Source organism: Corvus moneduloides, chromosome 1 (assembly GCF_009650955.1).
Source record: "Corvus moneduloides isolate bCorMon1 chromosome 1, bCorMon1.pri, whole genome shotgun sequence".
Taxonomy (NCBI): domain Eukaryota; kingdom Metazoa; phylum Chordata; class Aves; order Passeriformes; family Corvidae; genus Corvus; species Corvus moneduloides.
In genome coordinates this window covers 127,168,797-127,195,644 of record NC_045476.1, presented here as the reverse complement: position 1 = coordinate 127,195,644, position 26,848 = coordinate 127,168,797, and the positions used below count along the sequence as shown (strand labels likewise).

The following is a 26,848-nucleotide window of genomic DNA, read 5'->3' as shown; positions in this document are numbered from 1 at the left end:
TGCCATTCAACATTTTAAAAAAAACACACTGGTTTGGTTTTTTTTCTCTAAAATATGAATTAGACAATGTCAACTATTTCATAGAATCAACAGAAGGGCCTGGGTTTGGAGGGACCTTAAAGATCATCAAGCTCCAGCCCCCCCCCGCCTTAGACAGAGACACCTTCCACGAGACTAACTTGCTCAGAGCCCCACCCAGACTGGCCTTGTATACCCCCAGGAATGGGATATTCAAACCTTCTCTGCACAATCTGTCCTCCCCACCCTCACAGTAAAAAATTTGCTTGTGGTGTCTCTAAACCTACTCTTTTTCAGTTTAAACCCATTCCTCCTTGTCCTGTCACTAAATTCTCTTGCAAAAATCTCTCTGCATCTTTCTTGTAAACTCCCTTTGGGTATTGGAAGGCCTCAGTTAGGTCACCCTGAAGCCTTCTCTTCTCCAGGCTTAACAATACCAATTTTCTCAACCTGTCTTCATAGGATGGGTACTTCATCCCTCTAATCATCTTTGTGGCCTCCGCTGGTCTCATTCCAACAGGTCAATGTCCTTCCTGTGCTGGGAACTCCATGTTTGATTTCATCAAGGTCTTATGGTAATGTGGTGTTTTTTCAAGAAATAAGAGATTCCGCATTCCTGTGGCAAAAGGAATATCATGAATTAGAAGAACAAGAAACAGAAAATGTTTAAGTATGACACTGAAGACATAGATGATAATAGTTAATTGCCTCAGCCAATTTTCTGTAGCATCTTCAGGAGTCACACAGACGGAATTTGATACAGAATGAAAGTAAGCAACCAGGTTAGTAAAGTGCATCAGGTCTATCATGACAGGGAATATTTTAAGGGTTTGAAACGCTGTCTGTTCCTTTCTACACATTTATTCATGCTCCCCTCTCCCACCTAGTTGAATAGGACTACTTCTATTCTTGGAGGGAAGCATGTGTGTAAGCATATCCATGAAAAGCCCGAGTTTCTTTTCCCAGGGAAATTAGAAATTACTCAAGTTGATGTGTCAGCATCCCACTTTCTTTGAAGATGTTCATGGTGATGCATGGAGGTGTTTTGTTTTCTTATGAGTGAGGAATAAGAGTAGAAAACAGGATAGGAATAGGAAACAGCACTAGATATCTGAAAGTTCAATTTAGTAATTATGGGTTTAACCCATCAAACACAGGTCATTCAGCCAAGTGAGAAGGGTCTGTATTTACAAGACATCATCTCTGCGCAAATACCGATATTGAAAATCTCAAGGCTGGGTCTCTCAGTGTGGCAAACAGGAGGTGCAGAAAAATCCCATTAGCTACTAACAGGATTTGTGCCCTTGTATCTCATGTATCACTTTGAAAATTCACTCTCAGTCATCAGGAAGTAAGGTAATATTCCAGCATTCAAAATTGCGTCATTCAGATATAGACAAGAAGCCTAACAGGGTATCGTGTACAAAGAATCAGAAGCATAAAGAATTGCTTATGCTTAAATATTTTATTTAAAGCCTGGATTTTTCCACTGGACCTGTCTACATGTGAGTCTTTAATCCAAAAAACCCCAAACATTACTGGATCTTCGGTTATTTTTAACTCTGCTTTACAGTTAGATGGAAATTGTTTCCCATCTCAAAACCACAAAGACCTCTAAAGATCAAAGAATTCAAAAAATTTTACTCATAAAATGGGAACCATTCAATTACATAAAAAACTTCAAACCAAACAAAATACATATATGCATGTGCAAACTCTTCATTTACACATCATGTTCCAAGAGAGTGTTATGTTCATGACAGTCCAGACAGGTATCCATATTTTGAATCTGTACAATTTAATTCACATAATCCAATTTTTATTGCAATGAAAATTCTTTGGCTTTCTCTTAGAGGATTTTGAAATAGTTCTTATTTTCTACCTCACATCAAGAAATGAAACTAGAACATACCAAGCAGATACAGAGGGGTGTGACAGGTGGAGACCATAATACCACACTCCGTCCATGAATTCATACCAATGATTCATTCAAGTCAAAATAATTCATGCCACATCTTCTACTAGCATAACCTTCTACCTCAAGGTTTTTTAGTCAAGAAAAATCTAAGTGGACAGCCAGGACTACTAGCTTAATTCTTCATTAACTGTATCAAATATGCTAAATATCTTAACTAAGAAACTTTGAAAGAAAATGATGTCCAGACGATTCCTTAGAGTGTTTCCAGTGGCAATCTCTTTTCCCCAGTCATAAAAAAAAAGGGTCACATAGTTGCTAAGTACTCAAGAGAGAAGTAGATTCTAATAACAAAAATGATGTGTTTGAATTTATAATCCTAAGACTTTGTATGATTGAATATGAAGAGTTCCTTGACATATATTTTAGCGAGATGAAATAACGTTTTATAGTAAATGTTATCATTTCAAATAAGATCACTACATGCATGAAGAAGTGATGAGTAATACCTGAGGAAACCAAACCATATTTAAATGCAAGAAAGAATGTTTTTGTGTCAGGATGTTTGGTGAGGCTGTTCCGGGAGTCATTGCATATTCTGCCAAAATCTTGTTCATCATACTGGAAGTCCTTCTGATGGCATTGCACTGCCTTTCCTCCAAACAGCACCTGAAGCTGTGCTGAGCCTTTGGAAAATAAGCTGAAGCCATTATGAAAACCTCTAATGAACCCAGAAAAATTTTCTCTTGTGAAATAATAAAGTCCTGATATATTTGCATTAATGGGTACTCCTTTTTAGCGTAAATATTTTCCCCTCAGAATTTTATCTCTGAAAATTCGTAGCCATATCCACAGCTCAACTCTAACCCTGCCAAGTTGTGTGTCTAGCTAAGAATCCCCCTCCTTTTATAAGGAAATCAGGAAAAAAGAGGAAAATTCAATAGTCTTCGCATGGTTTACGCAGGAAAAGAGCAAGTTTGCCAGAAGTTAGCCTTTTTGCATGGTAGGTAGTTATTTTTCAGAGTTCTTTACACTTTAAGAAAAACCTAAGTGTTACCTCCAACTTCTCTATTTTTCTTAAAGCACCAGCTGGGTCAGCTTAGCCAGACAGTTTAGGTATGCAGGACAGCACCAACTCTGGTGCTTGAAGTAGTCAAGTGAAGCCAGTCCTAGTGAATTCACAAGAGTTGGGAATATGCTGCTTCTTGGGTATGTGGCACAGCAGTGGCTCTGGCTGCTAACTCAGATGATTTATCTTTCTAGTATTTGGATTCTTTCTGCCCAACAGGCATTTAAGGTCTCTAGGCAGTGCACAGGAGGACGCAGAGTGTTAGAACAGAACCCAAACCACCCCATAAAGCTAAGCAGAGAAGATGCAGTATCACATACATGTGCAAATTGTGTAATGTGTGGTGTTCAAAGTCTGCCAGTTCAAAATTCTAAGCAAAAGGATATGTTTTCTGCTTACTCAGGGCTGTGGAGAGGTACTTCCATCTACCCTCCTGAAGGTAGGGAGATACCTGATTTAAGTCAAAAAATGACTTTTGCAATTGCAATGCAACATCAGGGGAGGCAGGGCTGATTTTAGCTCTTCTTTCACAGTCCAGCCTTATGATTCATGCCCAAGCAAATGGAAGGCAGTCAGGCTTGATCCTCTTCTATGCCTGAAGAGTCATCAGCCAGCAATGTTATCAAGCTAAATAGAGCTACTGCTGGGGGAGTGCTGAAGGGAGGAGAAATACTGCAGAGGAGCACACTCCATCCTTTCTCTTCAGCCAAATCTGCTCCACAGAAAATAAGAGTCATAGGGTCAGGAGGCATAGGGCCTGGGAACAGGAGTCTAACCCAGGCTTCAAAGACAGTTCCTATCTATTATGTACCACAGATGGTAAAAATGCATTAGTAATCCTGAAAGCAGTTGTCAGACTCAAGTTTTGACCTGCTGGGTGCTCTTGCAACTATGATATAGAGTCATGCCCCATCTTTGCAGTGCATTTGAATATTCTTATCATGAGACTGAATATGGTTAGTCTTTTACATATCAAGGCCCTTTTACAGAACCCTGGGTAGTGCAGTCTTGGTTAAATGAAAACTGCCCTCAGCTGTTAGCCTTTCCAAAAAGTTTTGCAGACCACCTGAGGTATTTTAAGTGGGAATTATGTAGTCTGAATATTTCATATTACTAATTATCTCCCACAAATCCTTACTGTGTCCTCAGATATTTAGGTCTGTTGTAATTGCTCCACCGCAATTTACAGAAGGTGAGAGAGTGAGTTCACCTTGTCTCAAAATCCTCTCCTATCACAAATTACTCTTTCATTCTGATAGCAATTTAGACCACTGATGGATAAGTTTTGTTCCTTAACAGTTTGAAATAACCCAGTCATTACAGGTCAGGAGCTTATGCTGAATATAACTATGCATGTATAATGATACAACTGGTGGACTCAAAACTAACAAATAAATGTGTTTATCATAGCATAATAAAATATATGGAGTTGGAAGGGACCCACAAGGAGTGGGTCTACTTCATGTAGAGTACAACAGTTCCTTACCTTCCTTGTAGACACAGAATTAGTTCCCCTGATATGAAAACTGTTTTAGATTTTTGTTATAGAGACTTATTCAGCTTAAATGCATTTTTGCCTCTGCTTGGGATTTACAGAACATGGAATTCATAGTAAATGACCAGGTTTCTACTGTCTCATCAATGACTTTAATAATATAGTAAAGAGATTTGTGCTGTTTTAAGGAGTATGCAGAAAACATGGTACTTGTATTTGGATTCTAATTTGTGAACTGCTTGCCAGTCTTCTTTTCCCCTAATGTATTAATCACAAGATATATTGGTTATGCAATAAAGCATTTTTTAATTGCTGGCTTTAGAAATATTTAAGTACCCAATTATTTTTTATCTAAAAGACTATTATGGAAGAAGAAGGGAAAAGTTAAAAATGGATATGGCCATGGCGAGACAAGTATTATAAGTTGCACAGCAAGAGCACTGAGCCTTTGATGAAGTGTATAAATAATTAGTAACACACTTTAACACATCTTTCTCTTGGTTCATAGTACCTGTGCTCATTTAATTTCAGCTGAAAATATGCCCATTCATTCACGGTGAAGGACAGATAAACTGGTGACCAAGTCAATGGGAAAAGTGATTCATGTTCAAGCACCTAAGGCCAAATACTTTCTGCACATACACAGATCAGACACTCACTGAGAGATAAGCCACCAGCACAGATTTATCCTGCCCTGGCAAAAGATCACAGGGGACATGAGATAGACATGTATGCGGCAGAGTAGTGCCCATAAATGTGTGCATGTGAGTATGTGTAATAATTTTAACATCTAGTTTTTATGTGAATGATTTTTAGTAACCTGAAAAAGAGCTCAATAACAAGAAATAACACTCTACAAATAGGATGTCCCATTTTTGTCTTTTTTCAAAGTTACATGAATATCAAAATATCCTTTTTTGGTTCTTTTTCCACAAAAATTGATGGGATGAATTTGGTCAGCACAGATATGAGCTTCAAAATCAATTTGTGTATTCACTGAACTTCACTAAATTGCACCTCGAAAACCTTCACAAAAATATTTTCACATTTGAAGAAGCACTTTGACACCTAAAGATGCAAGCAGGGTGTCTAATGTAAAGACAGTACCTAATGACTAAAGATAAATGTCTAAGTTCCATTAGGTTCTCCAGCCACTTAGAAATTCTGATCTTAGTATACACGTGCTTTTTGCAAGGAGGAATAGAGAAAGATCTCAGGAGATATATCCAGACAGCTGTTTACTCATCTCAAGCAGGACTTTGGAGAGCTGTTGTGCATCAGTCCGTTAGTTTTCAGGATTCCCTAAAATATTAAACAAATAACAAATAAATATGAAGCTGAGGAAGACTGCTTGCTAATTTTGCTTCTTGTTCTAGTGATTTACAGATCACTTCTGCAAAGCTGGTCCTCTCAAAGTTCTTCACATAACTAATACAAAATCATTCCCTCTTATCGGTGTATCCCTAGTCCAGACTGCCACACACAGAGTTTTTTATACCATGTTATGTAAATCACCATTGCTGTCAGCTTATCTGTGATACTTGCCTCTTTAAGTGAATTTCTCCAATTGGGATGAACTGGCTCCACTAAGAGGAGTCTAAAAGACGTCATAGAATTACTTCAATCCCAACAGCATTTTGTTTTCTTGTAATAATTTTTCTGCATCAACACATACAATAAAAGTACTCTACTATTATACAGGCATACCATTAAATAGGCTTACACTTTGGACACTCCTTTTATTTCTGACTGTATACCATACTCTTAGTGTTCATATGAATGTCATTACAGGACCCTTTGCAATACGTTAGAACTTTTTTTTAAAAGGTGCAAATACACCAGAGCAGGGAGATAGAAGGGCTGACGTCTTGATAAATGGGCTGTGACAGAAATTTTTGAAGGAGATATGTATCAAATGGACTGTCATCAACTATATAGTGGAATTGTGCTTGTCAGCTGTGTTATCACTTTTCCATACCAAGGGGGGGGAAAAAAAATCCCTGACATAACTTTACTTTCCCTTTTAAATATTATGTAAAGAGGAAAAGCACTGTACCATATTAATGCAGCTAGAATGGAGATACATTGTTTTCCTAAGTGTCTGTTTATATGACAACAACCATCTTACTTCCTTTTTCTTTTGTTGTTTAAATCCTAGTGAAGAAAACATAATAGGGTTTGAATAAAAAAATTAGAAAGTCAGCTGACTCTTAGGAAAAATACCCCCATATCTAACAGCTATAAACCTAAAAGTGTTATTTCATTATCTATTCCATTTTTCAGCTTTCAGCATTTTTTATTATTCATTCAAAAAACAAGATTAAAAGTACAGAGATCTTTTCTTATTTTATTTTTCCCTCCATTTTATTACTATTTTTATTTCATCCTGCAGAAAAAAATAGAAAGAACTGGGAAAAAAAATGGCAGCAACTTTTTAGGCTCCCAAACCATGCAAAATTGTTACTTTAATTTCTAAGAACAATACTAATGAATCGTCATATTATTTATTTTTATGAAAAGGAACATATATAATTTTAAAAGGTTATTTTAATTAAGACTGTCAGCTGTCTTAAGTTTGCTTTGTTTTTACAGGTAAGTGAGGGGTTTTCCAGCTGTGAGCTGGCAGAAGGGGGTTTTACCCCTTGCGTGCCGACACGAAGAAGCCCGGAGGTCAACGCTGAAACCCCTATGGAAAGCAGCACTCAGTGCCCAGCACACAATGAAATAGGGGCAGAGCTCCTCACCCTGAAGGGGCTGTATCCTTCTGTCGCTGTCAGGCACGCAGGCGAAGAAAAAGAAGAAAGAGAGGGGACTCTCTGCATGTGCTCCACGCAGGTTTATGCCAGCGCAATGACAGGGACGAAGAACCTAATTGGGAGGAGGGTCGAGGGATCTTATACTGGGTACAGATAGGCGGGGAGAGGGATCACAGCCAATGGGATAGAGACAAGCAGGTGGGGTTGACAGCAAGGGAGCCAATGGGGACATTACATAGGAGCGACTTAGGGAAGGATGCAATGGGGCGTCGAGGAACAAAGAACTTTCTAGAACTGATACATATTAAACAAGGGAAATGAATATACATAACCTCATACATAAAACAGGAAGGAGAAAACATTAACCAGTTGGGAGAAAACATGCAAAATGCAGAACAAGGGAATCATGGGTTTTCACCATGACTGAAAGTTACACGCTTAAACTTAGGTTGCTGACCACCACAGTGAGTTCTCTGCGTTTTCGTCTGGAGACAGAGTGGCTGGAGCAACTTGCACAGCTACAGATAAGAAAGACACGTCTTTGAGGTAAGTTATACTAGGGCTCAAGTTTTAGGAGCAAGTAGTAATGTTTTGCCATTGGCTGGTGTTCAAGGCAATGCCCAAAGTGGTATGTGCTTGACCCGTGAAGGTGGTGTAGTGTGTGATGTAACTTCATCTTTTTGTTCAGGGGCACAGATATCCTTTGGTGAGGCTGTCAAAGCTTTTTGGGTAGTGATAAGCCTGGCATTGCTGGCTTTTCCGTCCCACTGCTCCATACAACCAGAGTGGCCCTGCTGGGTATTTGTGGCCAGGTGCCCACAGCCTCCCTTGACCAGTGACCTTGCCTACTGGAGCCCAGCCACAGGATAACACACTGCCTGCCCACCAGGACTGCTGGTCACACAGAGTGACAGGTGTCAGTGCAGCCATCAGAGGGAGGTGACACTCCACTGGCCCTGCACTTCCTGGATGTGGTCAGTGACTGCGGCATACAGGCTTGGCCTTTCCCTTACATGTGCTTACCAAGCAACCCACACGCTAAACCTGTTTTGGTCAAGCCAACAGGAACAAGGGTCCATGTTCCTACAGTCCACTCATAACATTCCAGGACAAGAGGTGATAATCTTGACTGCAGGATCACAGTCCAGTGCCCACCAAACTCAGTAGACAAGCAGCATTTTGCCCCTCACTCGCTATCTGCAGTCTCCTCGATGGGAGAAATGCAATTGTAACCTTTTCTTGGTGGCAGCTCTGCACACTGCTGCTATACTTTTCTCTGTCGTAAGGCATGTTGTAATATGGATTTACACTGAGATTTCTGATTGTTTTGGTTTATTTTGTTTTGGTTTTTTTCTGGATTTCACTGGGCAGAAAAAAAATTCACTACTGTTTAATTGATTTTCTTTTATGGAAACTATGTACTCTGCCTTTGTTTTCATTTGCACATACACATCAGTGCTTTCTGTCTGAGATTGTCAGAGATTTTGGCTATACCTGATTAATTCAGGAGACCTTTGTAGCAATCTTAAGTGCAGCCAGCCAAAGTATTGTGAAATTTTTCTGTAGTTAGGCCTCTGTGGCCCAAAGCTGAGTGATAACTTCCGAGAAGTATCCTTGTAATGTGTCAGCTCTTTAATGGCTCCCAATTTCCCTAGTGTTTTATAAATCACTAGAATGCAGTCTGAGAAACCAAGTATAAATGTAAGATTGATACAGTGTGCAGAGAAGCTATGGATTCTAGGTGTTGATCTGAAATTCCTGCATCACTGGATATTACCATGGGTGAGGTATCTGCTTCAAGGACCTGAGGCATACTTCATCCACATCAGGAGCAGCAAAGACCAACTTCAATGGTTCTTAACCAGGTGGGACAGCCTCAGGGCAAGATAATCAACCAAAGATGGGAAACCAGTATGCCCTTGGTATGGGAGGGAGATTAAGAGACTGATAGATGCTACAGTCCTCAAAAAGCCCCAAAGTCTGAGACATCTGGGAAGAGAAGAGCTACCAGAATGTGCTTTATTTAAATGTAAGATTTATTGAGAAAGAAGTTAAATGAAAGTGTGAAAAAGACATAATGCCCAGTAGAAAGGTTTTGGAAATACAGGAGGACACCATCCACTTACCAAAAATACTCTAATACTATACATAATGGTCTGTCGGCTTATGTTTTGGGTTCCTGAGTTTATCAGAAACATCTCAGTGGATATTGGTCAGAGAAAGTTGCAGAGCCCAGAAAGCTCTCTAGAAGGAAGCAGGACACTAAAACCAAACATAGAGAGTGGAGCTTTGTTTCTGATCATTATTTCAAGGCACCTTCTGGTTGTTCAATGGTAGGTTAAAATGAAGCTGGCTTCTGGCTCCTCCAGCCTGTCATGCTGAGAAACATACACCAAATGCCAACATCTAATTCAAAATCCTATTCCTATTCTTCTTAATCCTAGTAAATTTTCTCTTCTGAATTTTTCATTTAGGGTTGTTTTTTAACAATGAATTTTAGGACATACTTTCATCAAACAATAGATTTTGTTCTTAACTAAAATAAGGATATATTTGTACACATTCACCTAAAGACAACCCTTAATGTATTCTAATGCCTTGAACATATTGTTATGTTGAACTTGTAAAAGATTTGAATTTTAAAGGAAAAAATGATGTTTCCTTATTATTCATTAACCAATAAGGTCAGACACGGATTTACCACATGTAGAAAACTTGAAGTATGTAAGGCTGTTGAGATTCAATAGATCCCAAGGGTAACAAATAAATGGACAGCTGTTAAAGTATAGTGCCTCTTTCAATTTCTTATATTTGTCTAAATTACCAATTGTGGGAATTTAACAGTATAGGACAAAAAAGGTGAGCTTTTCTTGCAGTTACCAAAAAGCCGTTTATTGTTTGTATAGTTCCGGATATAACTGGATTTGGGCTAAAGAAATTTAGGTCTTTTGCATTGTGTATTCATGCAGGGGTTTTTTTAAAGTATTTGAAGGGAAAATCATCACGATGTGTTTTACCAGTTAGCACACTAAAGCTATTTGCTATCTCTGGCAAATTTAAAAAGATAACTTCTAAAAGGCGAGTTATGGAAAAATTCCTTTTAAAACTTACCTTTAAAAAATGGGGACTTCATGGATTAAACAAGATAAAGGAAGATTTTTTCTTGAAAACCCTTTTTGTTTTGCATTTTGCCTTTATAATAAGTAATCATTTATATTTCAAGTGAAAGTAGTAGGCCTACATAAGAAAAAAAGTGCATTTCAATTTGTAGCTTAGTGTAACACTTTTAACTGTTTTTTTTTCTTTGAAGATGCATTTTTGTTGCACAAAGTAATACAGAAGTGGCATCAAATTTCCCCTTCATTTTTATTTAAAATATTTACAGTATTCCATATATATATATCAGCTACTATGTAAGAGTTTAGTACTGAATGGATTGATTAACTAGCTGTCTGGATACATAATTAATATCTCAAGGTCGCTTTTTAAGCTTGACTGTAACAGCCAATGAGAAGTGATGCGGCTGCTTTGGGATGAGCAAAGCTTTTAAATGCTACCCTTCAACCCACACAGCAGTCTCCCTTTCTTCACAGAACTGCGTTCTCGTCCATAATTTTAAGGGCCTTTGTAAATGGTGTAAGCAGCAGGACCTTTGGTTCAGCAGCAGTGATTTTTTTACAGTTAATTGTGTAATTCTCCAAACGGAAGGACAGATGCTTTGGAGACATCATTATTCTTCACCTATCTGTCAGAAACTACAGACGATCTAGCTGGTTTAGTTGCAGTCCTTTTATCTTCAGTCTGATTTCTACAATTTTTCAAATAGATCCACAATGCATTCATCACACCATGAGCAGGAATTTCAGCCTGAGCATCACCAGTTATATAAGTTCTGGGCTGAGTAAACTAATTTCCCCTGATTTCAGTCATGTGAAGCAGTGGGTGGAAAGGTCACCCTCATTAGTGGGGAGAGATGCTGCTGCCCTGGTGGCCAACTGGCTTTGCACCCTTTTAGTTATTGATCTGGGAGCCTACAGAAGCAGGCAATGGCTGCAGGGCACAGCTCAGCTCTCTCTTCTTGAGGCTCTCCTAGGAAAGCTACCAAAGGTTTCCTTCTACATCCTGGATCTCTGCTATGGGCAATTAAGGGTAGGCTAGTGAAAGAGCTAAAAATGAAAGATTCAGATTACTGATTCCTCCTGAAAAAAAGCTTTCAGGATGACAAATCCAGGGAAAATTTACTGGGGATATCAGAATCCCACCAGGTTAAAGTGACTCAACATTTAGTTTTCAGAAAGCAAAATCTTTCTGCATCCAAAGCCAGGGAAAATGTTTAATATCCATCATTTTGTTGTGCACTCTCTGTTCCTGACCTTGAATGGCTGATCCAGAGCCATGTGGGATTTGGACCATAATGCCAATGAAACTGCAGAGACAGTCAACACCATTTCTTCTAGAGGGGTCATCCTATTCCCTGGGATCTTGCCAGTGAAAGTGATAGGGATAAATTTAAAAATTAAATTGAGGAACATCTTCAGCATCCAAAGAAAAGTCAGTTCATGACAGAAGCAAGAGGTAAAGCATTAACAATTGTTTAAACAGAGGTGCACACTAATGGTGCAGGGGTTTTTTAAGACACTGTAAGTTTCAGAAATCTGAGTTATTAGGCTGTTGAAAACACGACTGTTAGTGAGAGAAGGAGAGAGAGGGAGAGAGAAAGTAAGTGATACCACTTTTTGGGGAACATTTAAGAAATTACTGAGTTAATTTTCTCAGACCACCTGGTCAGACAGCCTACTTCATTCTAGTATGGACACTCAGATTCAACTGTGTTCTCCTCTTAGGTTGAAGAAAGATGACTGATTCTTCCCCAAATGATGGAAAGGTATAAGGACAGCTGCTTGGGAAACTCTACCCTTCCTTAGTAGGTTTCTCACAGCCTGCCTGTGCCCCAGTCCTGCTGACTGTCAGAGTTCACAGTACAATGCAGGGAGGAGAATCCAGCAGGAGAAAAGTGAAGATTCCCTCCAAAATAGCACATTAGTCAGTGCAACAAGCAGCCATGGGCAGTCATCCTTCATGGCCAGTTTGGGGCAGGCACCCTTGTTTTAAGGTGGTCTTGGAAAAAAAATGTCCTGCTTTCAATCCAGATTCTCAGGTTGGGTTCAGGCATGACAAAGCACAGTGTCAAATGGTCTGTTCCCATTGTCACAGCAAGAACTTAAAAATAGGTAAAACAATATGGAAAGTGTCCCAAATTTTGCAATATTCCATTGGATTCAAATACACTCTAATTTGGGTAAAAGTGCCATCAGCAGGAATCTGGACACACACACAAGAAGTAGAAGCAACAGCAGTGTGGGAACTAACCTATGACTCCTTGATCCCATAGGATGCTGGGCCATACTCACCATGTTATAAGGTCAAGTCAACTCGTTCCTCTTTCTTTGCTGATAGAGAAATAAGTGCTTGCAACTCATCATGGGATGTATACAGGAGCAAACTGAAGGCCAAACAGAAGGAAACCATTGAAAGCAAAGTCTTAGAAATACTTTGGTTAGTCTCTGAAAGAAATTACTTGCATTTTTTCTTATATGAATACTTTTAATACTTTCTATTTTTTAAGAATTCTTTATAATTTCTTTACCCTTCTCTCCTGTCACTTTCCTTCCTTTGGATTTATTTTACACATTGTTTGTAACTGTAATAGGCCAGCTTTTGGAGGGTTAGTACAAAATGGATGCTAATTTTTTGTTTAAAGCTTTCCTTTCATTTATTAGGGAACCAAATAGTGATTTGCACAGAAGCTTTCCAACATAGGTGCCTTGAGCTGATTAGCACTTTGTTCTGCTTTCACACATTGGCAAGCTTGTGTGTTATAAAGCAGAAACTCCACTTGTTTTCCTGTCTGGGTTTCACAAAAAAAAGGGCTTTTTTTTTCTGCACAGAAACTTTAAGATATATAAAATTTTGTTCCAGTGAGAATTGATGATTGCTTTTAAAAGTATTTCTTAAAGAGGCTATTCATTTAAAAGAGAAACCAATGTCAGAGTTCTGTGAATGAAAGAATGAGCTCTCCAAAATGACTGATGGTGCTGTCTTTCTTCTCTTAATTGATTAGTACTTTGGTTCTGAAACCTTGGCCCACAGACCATCTGTGTCCTGCAGAGAACTTGCTAGTAGAGCCTTTACAGAGGAGACAGATACCATGATGGTAGTTTCTCTGCTTGATTATTGCTGTTAAATCATCTTAAAAGCAGTTAAATATTCATGAAACATTTTACTAATCAGACTTCTTCTAGGAAAGCAATTCTAAGTGGGAAAATTCTTTTTGCTTCTGAAGATGTTCTCCTTTTTAATATACGCAAATAATAATTAATAACTTATTTATAAAGCCCTCTTGGCATGGCTGAGGTGCTTGGGGTACTATACAACATCATCAAAACAGAATAAAAACAAAATGAACAAAAGTTCACCCTCATTAGAGTCAAGCCAAACACAAGAAAAATTGCAGACAAGAAAACAGGATCTGCTTCTCTAATTGTGCGGTCTCAACATCTGTATTTTTGAAGTGATGCTGGGGTTCGAAACACATCAGCATAAGCCTCAAAGTACGTACAAATAAGGGTGAAGCACCTTTGTTCTTCCATAAACTTATTTTCATTTCACATATCCTCATATGTTATCCTGGCTCACCTCTTTCAAACATTAGGCATAAAGCGCAACCTGTAAGGTATTCTGCATTGCTGAGGCTCTGCATGCTGCCCCATACAACCTTCCCCAAATAAACTGGCAGAAAAAAAGGTGTCCCAGGAGCTGTGCAGTAAATGTTTCAAAATGTGACCCACTATGTACCGGGGGAAGTTATAAAGCAAGGAATTTGGCCTTTGCCACCCTTGCAAATAAGAACTGTGGGGCAAAGTGCCCTACTTGCCAGCTCTGTGGACAGGGGAAAATCATATTAGTATAAAGATCACTTTTACAGACAGCTACAACAACAGAAATTTCAGTACCATCTATCACAAACCTTGGAAAAAAGACCTATAAATCAACACATGGACATGTACATATTTAATCATTCAAATGCACTTACAGAAGTAATTTATAAAGTTCCATCTGATTCATAGTGCAGGGGAACATCAATTATTTTTTTCTGCCGTATCACCAGGTACCAATTCCACAAAACAGATTTTCAGATATGTAAACTGGCTGTACAAAACAAATGAATTTGTACTTTTTCCCTGTTAGACACCAGCCAAATTGTCACTCTTTACAAATAGGTTAAATGGGTTATGGGGGATAAATACAGGAGGAAAAAAAGAGAATATATATAGTAAAAGTTAGGTTGTCATTAGCAGCAGCTCTTTCTGATAAGGAGCAGCTCTTAAACTATAAAAATGGGGAAAACAGATTAAAGCTGTTGCTTTGATGCCTGAATACAGTATCTATTTAATTTAAGATTATATAGTTCATAAGGAATAAATCCCCAAATATATTTGTAAAATCCTTCAATAGCCTTCAAAACTACCACAGTGTAATTTGCAGAATTCACTCTTCGGAGTCTGATTTTAGAAATACACTAATGCATAGATGATTTAAGAGACAAAAAGCTGATTTTGGGTTTTTATCTCAAGGTGCAACATTTTCTCTAAGCAATAAGTTTCAAGGAAGCACAGCTGGAACTGAGGACAAGTATTAATGGTGGAAGTTCAAAGGCGTGGGTGGGAGCAGCAAGGATGGATAGGCACAGGATTCACTAATGTGCAGTGAGACTGATGGGGGATGCACACTCCTGTCCATCTGTACTTTGAGAACATCTATCCTAATATATCATCTGACTAATTAAACAGTGTTTCACCCAGAGGAGTCCACATTGGATTGGACTTCAATACAGAGGCCAGATCCAGTGTCCATTAAAATCTCATGAGAAAGCAAAGCAGAAGAATTTTGGCTTTTACACTATGGCCATCACTGTTACAGTACACATATCACACTCAGTCCCGGCTATATACAGGCCAGGAGATGCAGGCCTGTGGCTAAAGAATGCTGTTTTCCTGATCCACCTTCCTGAATTTCTTTTTTTTTTTCCCAAGAAAAGTGATACAGAGTATTTCACAGCATTCAACTTTTCGAAAAGAAAATGAAAGCCTTGTGAAAATGAGCTTTTTCACTATGCTTTTTGGCCAGCATTTTTGATGTACAGTCTGACCTCTGATGCTTGGAAATGCTGCAGTTCTGAAAACATTTAATTGTATGGGACGGAACTAGGAAGAATTCTCTTGTATTGTCTAGAAGATTGTATAACTGCTTCCCAAAAAGTAGAATTAAATGTAATATCATCAGAATTCACATGTAAGTAAGAAAACATCAGGTAGGAAAAGTTAGTCAATAACTGACTAAAACTTATGGTCAAATACTTCTTTCTCCTAAAGTCAACTTTTGTCATCATCTATTGCACAGAATGTTCTCCATGAAAAAAAAGCATTAAGAAAAGCAGTTGTTTACTTTGTTGGTTGTTTTTAACTTTTCAGAACCTCTTGCCTGAGTAAAATTTGTTTGTCATCAACTGTTGACAGCTTTGAAAATTGTCTTTTGATTAACACTAAACAAAGCAATATTCTTTGTCCAATCATCTAGCATGAGTTCAAATTTAGGAAGTCAAAGTCTGTGATTTACATAGAGTATATTTAAACAAAGGTCTAGGGGATCCACACATACCGTACAATCTTCGATGCTTTCTTGTGTGAAATGAGTTTACGCAAGTCCGGTTCGTTGCACAAGGCTATTCAGTTTTGTTAGTCCCTTGAATTAGTTTCTAGGTCAGCAAAGCACTAAGAACATTAGAAAAACAAAACAAAACAACAGTGATAAAAAAGAATCTAAACAAAAACTCCCCAAAAACCCCCAGACCCTAAAAGACTATATCCTTGTTATGCAAGTCTTCCTGCTCACACACTTCAAGTTAAAACACCTCCTTTGAAGAACAGAAATGGGATTGCTCAAAGTTAAGTACATGAAAGAGAGGAATCAAGGCTAATGACCGTTTTGCCCAGTGGAAAACTCTCCAAGTTGTATTATTTCAGCTCCTATAAATATCCTAATGGGATTTTCATGCTGCATTGGAAAATTCCACAGCAGCAACTCAGTCCGTTTTATATGTAATTCATTCCCCCTTTCTTTTATGCTTGGTCATTTTTTATGTACAAACATGATACACAGTTTACCAAAACATTTGGTAATTGTCTGAGTGAACCAAACAGTTGTAAAACCTGCATCATGCAAAAGCTCAAGGCAATACTGAATTTTGCCCTGCTCATGATCATTTTTAATGCTTCCTGTGTATGTGTAAGTCACAGGCAGCCAGCACAATATAGCAGACAAATGTAAAGCCATTTTTTCTTTTCACTGTATAATTGAAATCCGTGAAGCATAAGGAAAAGCAAAAACAGAGAGGAAAGACAAGTCCTTCCATAGCAGCATCAGGCTACAGCTGTATGTTTCTTTTTGAAAAATGAAATAAGTCTGTCCAGCTACTTTGTTTATAAGTGCATTTCTTTTTTTTCCTAAGTTTAATACAATTTAGGAAAATCCAGAGAGATTATTTAGATGCCTTCCACTTGAAGTACCTTGGCCCTAAAAAGGTCTCATAAAAAGACAAAACCTGGGAGATGGTCTCCCTGTGGACTGCCTTGGCAGAGTCACCTGCATCTTCATCCATACCCCCCCATTCAACCAGACACTTGCCATCGTGAACAGACAACAGCAGACACAGGGGTACGTGTGAAAGTCCAGCCTCCCATTCAAAGTTAAATCATTTTCACCCTGTTGGGACACAGACCTTTCAATTCTCGGAGGCCACACATCAAAGTAGGCAGAGCAGATCTTTTTAAAAAATAATTTCCTGGGGCATAATGATACCTGTCTTTTAGAGCTTTGGACAGGGCTAAGGTATTTTCTAAGGAAGAGGAATTTCAAAATGTTCAGCTCCCACTGCAGGATAAATCCATCCTAGTCAATACTTGAGTATTGAATATCTCAGTTACCTCGCAGTTAAAAGTTTGCAAGTTGTTTCTAGCTGATACTGAACTGAAAGCTGTTACTGCTTCAAAAGGGTTGCCAGGCACCAGCCTGCATTCAGTTGCTTTCAGCTATAATGTCTTTGTCTCCTAAGGTAGGGTCCTACATAAAGGATTTATGAGATGCTGAGGATTAAAACTATGGAGGATTCAAACAGATCAGTGCTAAAATTGAACCCATTTTAGAAGGAGTCCTCACCTGTCCTACTTCCAGCATGAAGGGAATTATAAAACGGGGATGTGTCCTTTAGCATCTCTGTGCCTTCGTTTCCATACAGAGGATGGCAGCCAAAATCTTCAGCCACTGTGGTACAGCACAGATTGTGCAGCCTCTCCTTGCCAGACTTCAGGGATGCTTCTCAAGGTGACTGCCCTCATTCATACATCTGGGGTTTTAACAATCAGGATCCTGGAATGAAAGCCAACATCTTACTGTCAGTGCAATATATTAAAATACTGATGCTGCAGAAAGAAATAAGGCTAGAAGGTTCTGGATTCACGGACTCATTCAAAAGCAATATAAAATAAGTAGGGAAAATAACTATGTGGTACTGAAGCACAGTGGTGCCCATACTGAGAGAAGAGAGCAACCAGTTTCTTTCTGCAAATTTAGAGGGAGGCTGCCAAGGAACATCCAGTAAATAACTATTGTTCAGAGTCATCTGAACAAGGTTCTCTAAAAGGTGAGTTTGATATACAGGAGAAACACTCAACTGATCGTTATATAATAATAATTGACTGAAGAAGAATGGACTTTATATGAAAGCTAGGACTGTATTTTAAGTCAGGGAAAGCTTTTTATTCTGTGTATTGAAGCCTTGGGCTTTATTCTATTGGAATTTACTTTTCCAGATGGCTCAGAATGCTGCCGGTCCTTGCAGCCTGTTCAGGGGCCAGGCAATGGGCAGTGGTGCTGCAGAAACACAAAACAACTCCAAAGGTTCCTGAGAAACATGACTGGGAGGAGGACGAGAAGCAGAGTCTACTCAAGAGCCAAGTCTGCGAGTAGCTAAAAATTAATCTGAAGAGGGATACTGTGCCTGTGAAAGTAAGGAGGGAGCATGTGCAAAGCAGTTGAAACAGTTATGGTTTTGTGCTTTGTAGTTAACTTGGTGTTAAAATCAAACACACAGCATTATTTTTAGCTCTTAGAAAACCCGAGCAAAATGCTCCAGGCAGCTGCTATCTCTTCTGTCTTGAGTAAACATTTGTTTTTTGTCAGTTTGATGCTCAATCATCACAATGTGGAACTTCCTACTTTCCCTTCCCCTTTCCCTTTTCTCTTTCCTTGTCCTTGTCCTCATTTATGTCCTTTCACAACTTTCTGGAGCCTGCAGTTTTTAAGAGGAGGAACTGCCCCAGAACCATTTCCAAAATCATAGCTGTCTGAGATGGTCAAATGTCTGATGCACCTGATTATTGGTCTGAAAGCTGAGCTGGATTTCCCTTCTCCAGACAAATATTTCTCACTGAAGGAAAAAAAGAAACAGGGAGAAAATAGAGGAAGTCATGCATGGAGTTTTAATTTTGTTTGCCTCCTTGTCCCCACACAGAGCATCTCAGTCCTGACCATTAGGTTGCAGTACTTTATTTGCCCCTCGATGCCAAGGTGAAGAAGGAGGAAGTATGGCTGATTTGTATGTTGTTCACATTCAGTCCCTGCTCCTTACTGGCCTATTCTAAATAATGTAAAATGAGTCAGTCAATTTGGAGTAGAGCTCAGATCACAAGAGGTTGTTGAGGACAGTGTCACACATACAGATTTCTGGGAAATAGTGTCATCCAAGGTCCATTCTGGATTGTTAACACAATCAAACACTGCCATGGGTTGATACTGAAGAAATTAAAGAAAGAATTTCCTTCATTGGGACTGATGAGGACTGCTTAGAAAAACTTCTGCAAGTAATGGTGAGCAGAATGCAGGTGCTACATCCTCCACCTTCCTGGATGTCAGAAATGTGAACTGTGTAACTTGATGGACTTTAGGATAATTGATATTCTAGCATGTCACCAGCTAGATAATTGATGTACAGCTAGATTTTTCAGCCATTTATTTGCACTAAGGTTGAGTCCAGGACATACCACATTTCTAATACTTCTCACACCTGAGAGTTGGAAGCCTTGCTGTATCTCAGAGTGTCATATCCTAAGGGCATTCAGCACATGGCTCCAAATAAAAGGGGCTTTTGCAACTACTACTTTTCCTCCTGGGGTCTGGAATGGGAGGGGAGGAAGTGGAAAGCATTCAAATGGTTGTAGTCTGGGTAAAATTTGCAGTCTTTCCTCCATTTCTTAGTTTGTTAGAGCCAGCCAGCAGCGTGTGTCTGGAACAACATGTCCAGAAAGAATTGCTGACCTCAGCAGCAAGCAGCAAGTTCATTAAGGTACACAAACCTTTTTCTGGGATGGTACAATGTGCTGCTGACTCACATGGGCTGCACAGTCTAATCCTAAATTATTAAGAATGACCCAGATTCTGGCACTCTGGCTTCTGCTGATTAACATCTTACTCTGCAAGCAGTTCAGTCTAGCTTAAGTGGGGCTGCATCCACAAATTAATTTTCAGTATAAGGGTGAAAGAATCATGCCTTATAACTCTAACCATGGTTCCAATAGATCCAGATAGGAATTGTAACAGGCAGCAGAAGGAATGAAAATAAACTTGCTCTGGGTTCAGACCAGCCTGGTAAAAAAAAGAAAAAAAGAGAATGAATTCACAATCCTTGCTTATATAAATAGCACCTGTTTTGACAAATTTTGTATGCTTATGTTTTCTGAATTAGCATGCTTCCAAAGTACCACTTTTTTTTCAGAACATAAATGACAGCGCTGGCAAAAAAAAAAAAAAACATAGGCTGTTACTATATATATGTTTATAATCTTTAAGCTTTGCAAGCAAGAAATTGTTGAATTCATCCAGTAATTCTTAACCTAAGCACACTTGCTTGGTCTTTAGCCATAGTACAACACAAAAGTATCTGCTTATTGGGATTCAAAAGGCTGTGATCCACAGCACTAGTTGTGTTCTCCAGAGGTGGATAATGGGTCCTGTGCTGCAGGATCTTCATTAATGACCTAGTCACTGACACAGAGTGAACTTTCAGCAAGTTTTCAGACAACACAAAACTAGGAGGAGTGGCTGATACACCAGATGTCACTCTGCCATCCAGAGAGACCTCAACAGCTGGAGAAGTGGGATGACGAGAATCTCGAACTGTTCAGTGAGGGGAAGTGCAAAGCCCTGCCCCTGGGGAGGAACAGCCCCAGCACCAGCAGAGGCTGGGGGCCATCCCTCTGGAAGGCAGTTTGGCAGAGGAGGCCCTGGGGTCCTGACGGACACCAGGCAGGAGTGAATCAGCACTGTGCCCTTGCCACTAAGGAGGTGAGGGGTATCTGGGCTGCCTTAGGCAAAGGAATGACAGCTGGTGGAGGCATGTGGTTCTTCTCTTTATTCACTGCTGTCTACTGTGCAAAAGTGACTCTGGAAATACTGGAGAAGAGTCCAGTGAAATGCACAAAACATATAAGGGGCTGCTGTATCTTTCATACAATGAGAGAATGAGAGAAGTGTGACTGGCCAGCCTGGAGAAGAGACAGTGCAGGGAGACATATCAGCATACATAAATATCTGATGGGAGGGAATGGAGAACAGACAGAAAGATTCTTCTTGTGAGTACTCAGTGACAGGACAAGAGGCAATGAAAATAAACTGAAATACAGGAAATCCCCCTAAAACTTATGAAAAAACTATTTTACTGTGGGGATGGTCAAACACTGGCATAGTTTGCCCAGAGAGGATGTGGAGCCTTCATACTTGGAGATATCCAAAACCTAAGTGGACATAGACCTAAGCAACTCACTACAGATGATCTCGCTTCTGAAGAGGGGTTACACTAAAGAATTTTCAGAGGTGCCTACCAACCTTAATTCTGCTGTGATTGTGTGATACTTTTCACTCTACACCAGAAATATTGCAGCAGTAGTCTTTCAGCTGACTTGTATTTGCATTTCTGACGTGTCTGCAAATAACACACATTTTTTGCTCTTAGTGTTCAAGCTGATAATTAACTAGTGCTTTTTAGAATTTGGGTAGCTTTAACAATATTTAGGCTTTAATGACCAAGAATCAAGATGCCACCTTCTGTGCAGGACAGCACTGAAAGACTCACACCTGGAAATGCCCCAGCAGGCTGGATTTAAACAAGCTCTTTCCCTAGTAAGACCATCACAGAAACTCACAAAATGAAGTGATTTAACTGATGGGTGTCTGTCCAGGATTTGCAAAGAGGCTTACAAAACAGACATCACACTTAGTCTGCAATTTTTTATAAGATCCTAAGCAAAGCCTGTAAAGCCCATAGCAAGCATTCTAGGTTGATTGATTGCATGGTTCTAGGTTCATTTGATTGCATGCTCCTGTACATTAACAGGGCTGAGGACCACACCTCGCCAATGTTGAAGCGTGAGGCACAGGAGATGAGGAACACAAGCCCATTTGTGGCACCCAGCTTATTCCCCAAACATCTAAAAACATTGGAAAATGGTCATGACCTACTTAGAAAAGTGAACAGGCTGGGAAAAACAAGTATAAGCAAAATATTTATAAAATTAGGACAAAGCATACATAAGTAAAACTTGCAAAAATTCTTTGTAAAGCTCCTTACAACTCATTTAAAGTTTTGCTCATCCACTGAAGTCAGGACCAGAACATTACAGATTTCTATTCTATTCAACCAAACCAAATGGGATTCACCCACTGCTACAATTTCAACTACCTAAAGTATATTTGTCTCTTCTCTCTAATCCCTCTTTCTCTGACATTAATGCAAGAATCATTGTAATGGGTAGGCTTGTTATGAAGAATTCAATAGTAATAAAAAAATACAAAATTTGCTGTTCTTGTATTCCTCTTGTTGTTGAAGAATAAAATTATACTGTAAATTAAATCTGATTTTATGACATTTTGCATGCATATAGATCTTCATGTGAACTCAGGGGAGCATACTTTATTTGAGTTCTGTATTTCTTATACTTTTTAATTAATTTTTCTTTGTAATTCAGAATAAGTTTGTAATGGATTCATGGAACAATATGGGGTCACTTGGGGGTGATTTTAATACCTGCAATTCCCATGGTTATTAATCAAAGACTTTTTAGCCTTTTAGATAAATTATCTTCCTTCTGTTTAGAAGATTGAGATTAAGCATGTGAGAGAAATTGTCCCTACTGGCACAAAGAAAAAAAGTCATGAAAATACAAAATGCAACATTTTGGATATCTCACAAAACTACAGAATATGCTGCAGATTTTCAATTTTCTTTCATCTAGCTTCATGAAAATAATTTGCCATGAAAATAGCAATGATTCTGAAAAGGGGTGATTTTCATCTACTGCCTATAAATCTCAGAAGCTGTCAGAACCAGTAAAACTTTTTTAAGTTGAGGATTTACTGTTTACAAGTGACAGGTTTTTTTAAAAAACCTGTTAGGCTTTTTAAGCACTCAAGAAAGAAAAGAAGGTGTTCACTTAGAACGTTTAGTTGGGAATCTAAATTTGCTTACCCTTGAACAGTGGTTGTTACATTTTCATCTGCTGAATGCTGAATCATACAAACAGACACAGTTTTTGCGCGATTGATTCCTCTTGACTTCATGGTGTCCAATAATTAGAAAAATCCTGGTTGATTTTCTGTTCACTAAAGAAACAAAACAGTTTGTTTTCCATACTTTTTCACTAGATCTAGAACAGCACAACTGTTCTAGATCTAGAGTAATGTCCTCAAGGAATACCAATGACAAAAGAATATACACCTGAACTGATGCATTTCCTGTGTGTTTATATGTGCAAAAATATATGTAGCCTAATATCCAATCTCACAGTTCTGCTCGTCATCCAGCAATGGTTAATCTGATATCAAGAACTCTCAAACCCAAGGAATTTAAATTAGCTGTGAACTTGACTTCAACTTTTCACATACAAGCATCCTCAAAGTGTGTGAAAATTCAGTGCTTGTCTCTAGCTCACTTGTGTCTCTCTGTCAAAATGAAATTAATCACATTTCACAAAACCATTTTAAGTATTTACAACAGCTCTGTTACCATAATGCCTAAGTATTTCACAAATTTTCTTCACCTGAAGAAGGACCTGATTTGTCAGTTTGCTAACCTGAGACACAGCTTCCCTCAGAGGACAGTGGTTTTAGCTGTTCGGGTTACATTGGGGGCGTGAAGCAGTTTAGCTGCATCTGTGCATTGATCCAGCTGGGTGGATTCACCTGGACCTTTAACACATCACGTGACTCATCAGGTTCAATCACCTGCTTCCACTGTACTGCTTGCAAACTCCAACTGTCTCCTTCAGTCAATGCTGTGCAGCAAGACATGTTCTTTCAGCTGCGTGAAGTAAAGGTTACATTGGTTGGTTGAAGCCATGCAGAAGTTGTTGAGAGGACCTGGGCACTGCTTTCCTAAGTCTGAGGCTCTTACTCATTCTTCATCCTGTCTTCTTTCTTAGCCACCAACCATACATAACTTGGAAAGTAGCAAGGCAATGGGAAGACAAAGCAGCAAGCCAGCAAAAATTATCAGCAAGAAATAAAGAAGCCTAAGTGGGTAAACAAACCATAATACATCCTCCATATATGGGGCCAAAGCAGACCTGAGAAACATTTTTCACTTTCATCCCTCAGAAGCAATTTTCTGGAAAAATACCTTGATGAAAGCCACATAGAGAAGTCAGAGAATAGACGTGAGATGAACAAAACAGCCCTTGGAGACAACTCTACACAGTGATGTACAATGTTCTCCACAGCAAGTATTTCTTTCCTATGGAGAGCATTGCACATCACTGCACAAGGCTGCATTTCATAAATTGGAAACCATCTTCAGAAAAGTCCATTTATACACATCATAGGGTATACAATGCATACTTTGCTTCATCATTGTGATACTATGAATGCGACATGTCTTTTCTTCCCAGAAGAATACTTCAGAGGTCTCAAAATTTATTCTGTCAACAAAGTGAAAAGATTAGCATGAGTACAAGTTTCCTCCAGGTACCATAGAATATGGGTAGTGTAGAACATGTAGCACACATTTTGTGTGTTCATGGGAGGAAACTGTCAAAATACATATGATATATACATGTATTTATCTATATGCTAAAAATGGGAGAAGACACACAGCCTTCAAGAACATGCATATATCACTAGGTCTTATCAAGGTATATGTGTTACTTGTATTCAAAACCTGGGCTTAGCATTTTGCAGAGCTGTCTCATTCTGAAAGTGAAGTAATTCTTCACTTGTCATGATCATTTAATGGACTTGTGGGTAACTTTATGACATTAAACATAGCAGGAGCATATTTGTTTAGTAATTAGAATACTAAAATGGTTATTAGGAACATCATCCAAATTTTCTATAATTCAACTCTCAGCTTTATTCAGGAGCACAAGTGGCCAAATGGCTCAGTCTCAAATGTGAAAGAGAGGGAGGCAGTGTGAGTCAGACCAGATGGCTGTTGACCTTAAGGCAAGACAGAAATGCATGGGGAAAGCTTTTCTCAGCTGTGCTTCTTCTAGGCACTGCTCCAGAAACTCACCTAGTCCTGGTAATGGAAAAAGTTTTACTTTTTAATATCAAAGAAGATCTATTTTAAAAATAATATATTTGTTTCTAATAATGCAGATACTTTTTTTTTAATTGTGTATTTTAAGGTACATATATTGGATGACAGTAGGAAAAAAGCAATGAAATTTACCTTCTTGAATCATAGCATTCCAGAGTTTGAGTGCTATGAGAGCGTCATCTCTTCTAAAATCACCCGCTGCTAACAATTATTATCACTCTCCAGGGCTGACCATTGGAACAGCACTCTAAAGAAAAAGAACTTATGTTTAAGCTAAAATGCATGCTTTCATGCTGAAACAACTTTGCAGTTTGAAGGTTCTCATTCTGTACTATATGATGTCTGTTATGATAGGAAGTTTTCAAAAGCTGAAACAAGACTAGAAACAACCTGAAAATATCATTATTTTCATTTTTCATTGAGAGAATTAGGTATCTACGGATTTTATCCTAGTTAAAAGAAATCAGATTTCTAAATTTTGAAACCCTCTGTAAAATGTCAGTCACTCTATCAAAACAAAAGCGGTGTCTGATTCAAGGTTTGAGACAAAGACTTTTGAAAACAGTGGAAGATGTTTAAGTCTGTGTACTCTGGATTTGATCCACAAAAGGCTAAATTTATAGGGTATGAGATAAAGTTACATAAAGGAGACGCCTCTCTGTAGTTGTATATCCTGACCAACTCCATGCTTTGCTCTTATAATGGTTTATCCGTGACCTAACGGATAAACGGAATGGAACATAATCAGAAAATCACAGCTAAGTTACAGAAATACAAAATATATACCTCCTCATCTATTTTCACACACAAAAAAAAAAGAAAGAAGAAAAAACAAGGAAAATGAAATTATTTCTGTTTTCTTCTTGGGAATCTACCTGAAGCATTAATAAGCATGTTAACTTGAATGTGGTAAGAAGGTCTGCAAAGTCTTTTTTACCATTTTGAAGTTTTCTGTGGTTTTTCTTACTTTTCAGCAGTTCCTCTGACATTACCAAGGTACGTTATTATTCCTGAGAGTGTAATTATGTTGTGTTGTATTCTTTTGAGTGGGTCAAATAACCTTTATAGTGCATTTTTAAGGTATCAATGATGCCTAAGGAGTCTACAATATATGCTGCTGACTGAGAAATTATATTTGTATTTAATTATGCAGTGCTGTGTGGAATTGAGAACATATTGCACAAAATGGCTTTGACTGACTGTTACAGACTTTCTGCAGGTGTTATTATACACCACACTAACATAGTTATCTTTGTGTTATATAAAAATGAAGGAGTTCAGCACTGGGGATGTTACATATTTAGAGGTTCACAATTGTGTAGTTTGCTTTACTAGTCATGCAACACCTCTCATTCAGACAGACTATACAAGCTTGCAAAAAATCATATACACCCTGCAGAATTTGATAGTTGATAATGAAAGCCAGGTCTGTTAGTAGAGCTGAGAATGCTAGTGTTTTGTATTCCCCAAAATACACATTACTTCATGGGAGCCCTACTAAGGGGCATCAAATGAGAATCTGGCTTTGTGTGCACTGTCCCCCGGGAATGTCATGGGTTTGTTACATGAAACCCATAAGTCACTTTGATGTTATCTGGACCTGTATTATCACAGGAACTCTACAGGCTGGTAAAATATGCTTCTGAATCATGTAGAATCCACTTACTGCTTCTGGGCATTGAGTCTGATATTGAGACTGCGCCCCACTGTGCCCTGAAGCATGTATTTTGTGCAGCATGGGTGCATATGTGGCCAGAAGGAGGCCATTAGCTGTACTTTGATTACTCTTTCATTATATCTTTACACAGCTATGCTGGCAACTCTTCCTGTTTCTGTTTAAAAACACAAACAAAAGCTAGCGAGCACTTACAATGTTTTCTGCCTTCGATAT

General features: G+C 38.7%; 1 long non-coding RNA gene across 1 annotated transcript; it reads right to left on the bottom strand.

Moving 5' to 3' along the window:
• Window positions 1–512: 512 nt before the first annotated feature.
• On the bottom strand, window positions 513–7,347 carry LOC116452242. Its single transcript, XR_004243442.1, has 3 exons — window positions 7,242–7,347; window positions 5,605–5,799; window positions 513–634 (listed from the first exon to the last, which is right to left on the bottom strand). It is a non-coding gene; the product is annotated as an uncharacterized LOC116452242 (long non-coding RNA).
• Window positions 7,348–26,848: the final 19,501 nt, after the last annotated feature.